We start from the raw sequence: 2100 nt of genomic DNA, 5'->3' as shown, positions 1-2100 counted from the left end.
CAAACCTGTGTTTGTACCAGTGTTTCCGCTGGTAACTGCTATCGCGGACGCCACGGCGAAGAACACAGAAGAAGTTATTGAATGCAGGTAACTTCAGTTGGTAGAGTAATAGTGTGAGACGGAACTGCTGGACTTGGACCTGGGCCAGAGATGTGACCCATGGCCAGAATATCATAGTTCATAAAAATGCAGTGCAGTGACGATACAGACGTTTCATACATACGACGTGTGTTCCCGCCATTCGACCCGTGCTGGACCCGTTCATAATGAGTCAGCTGTGTCTCGGTGAGTAGCGTCCATCACACTCCCTCTCGCAGTTATAAACGCCTCTGTGACGTTAACATTTGTTTTGGTTAAAATCAACAAATAATCGTGAGAATAATCGCGATCAAAATTTTGATCAAAATAATCGTGATTATCATTTTGGCCATAATCGTGCAGCCCTACTACGTGTACAAGCTTCCATTGAGCTAAAACAGCAGTTGTCGGGGAAAGTTTTAGAGAGCCTTTGTGCCTCTTAACAGACAGGTCATGTCAAGTCTTGAAGTTTATTCCCCTCCCAAAAACAGTGTGTTCAGCCAGGCATCTGTGATAACAACAATCCACAGGGGCAGCGGTGGAGTGGCTAAGTCCTCCAGAGGACAAGTCATGGCTTCGCGACAAAAACTTGAAGTTTATTACCCTCAAAAATAGGTAATTGAGCACTGAAGTGATTATGACCATATCAGTGACTATGTACCTACATGAAAATAGGGCAAATGATGTGTGTGGCTTGGAAAAGGGAAACAGTGTAGATTGCTCCTCACTAAAGTTTTTTTTAGAGGGGAATAAACTTCAAGATGTGACATGACCTGCAGCTTTTGTACATACCGCGGAATACATAATTAGGCACACTTTATGCTTCCCTTCCCATCTCTTTATGGGAAACTCCCACTGTGCCCTTCATCCTCCCATGCATATGCATGACACGTAAAAGCAGAATTTGCCATTTTCAGTCCCCACGACAGGCAGTCTGCGCTCTTACCTCAGTGCAGCCTGTTTGTACGCTCCACGCCATGCTTTTCCACAGCCTTCTACCTCCTGTACATTTTACAGTAATGGCAGGACAGAGGAACATAGTGCCATAAGGCAGCCTCTTAATTTAAGATAAAGCTTGACCATTGAGAAATTATACAGTATCTATCAAAAAAAAGTGATAGGATTCAGTTGAAAAAATTAATAGAATAAGGAACCAAAAAAACTAAATTTTTTGAGCCTGTTCAAGGTGTCGTTGTGTGTCATCAGCCAAATGAACCTAAAATCTGCAGAAAACGTAGCTCGTAGAATTTTTTTGTCATACAAATTTTAAATTGCTTTAACATACAGGCAGACTGTGTACTGGTAGTAGAAAAGTATAGATAACTAACAAATCATGATTTACTTATATGTGTATTTACAACTTAATGGATTTGACTTTATAATAACACTCAATACTAAAGGTTTAATATGCACTCGACTGAAGTGACTACATCTGTCCTGGTTATTTGACATTGACACAAAGCTGGCCAAAACCAAAACCAGGTCAGTCACTGCTACTGCATTGCAGGTGAATCTCAAACACCACACACGTGATACATGCATGCATGTGATATTTATATACCCATACTGTATAAATATACACACATACAAGCATAACTATACATATAAACACACATACAAACATAACTACTTTCATGATAAATTACAAGGCCATACAGCAACCTCCATGTCCAGAGATCACTGCCAACAACAAGCTCTGTGACTGGCTGGAAGCATTGCTCAACAGACCAGTCCTACATTTCCAATTAACATGTGTTGGATTGACATTAACCGTTTTGCAGCTGCAAGACTTTGGGGTGATTGGAAGATGTTACACATAGAGGAGCCTGGCTGTGTGTTAGTACATTATATTATCTGCAACAAACAGTAAATCCTTACGCTTTTCTTGTAGTTGTAATAGATTATTGATAGAGTTCAATGTGCAGTTGACTGAGTGCATCACAGCCTCAGCTCCACTGCTATCGCTTCATGTCTGAATATCGGTTTGAAGTAAGTGTGTGTGTGTGTGTGTGTGTGTGTGTC

The 2100-nt window shown here is 41.0% G+C and overlaps 1 protein-coding gene across 49 annotated transcripts in view; it reads right to left on the bottom strand.

Annotated features, from left to right (window-relative positions):
* The window catches only part of camk2b1 (calcium/calmodulin-dependent protein kinase (CaM kinase) II beta 1), a 76280-nt gene that overhangs the window by 63361 nt on the left and 10819 nt on the right, over positions 1-2100 (bottom strand). The gene's annotated exons all lie outside the window — the stretch shown is intronic.

Source organism: Etheostoma spectabile, chromosome 5, assembly GCF_008692095.1.
Source record: "Etheostoma spectabile isolate EspeVRDwgs_2016 chromosome 5, UIUC_Espe_1.0, whole genome shotgun sequence".
Classification (NCBI taxonomy): Eukaryota; Metazoa; Chordata; class Actinopteri; order Perciformes; family Percidae; genus Etheostoma; species Etheostoma spectabile.
Note: the sequence above shows the minus strand (reverse complement) of the source record. Positions and strands in the feature narration are given on the sequence as shown.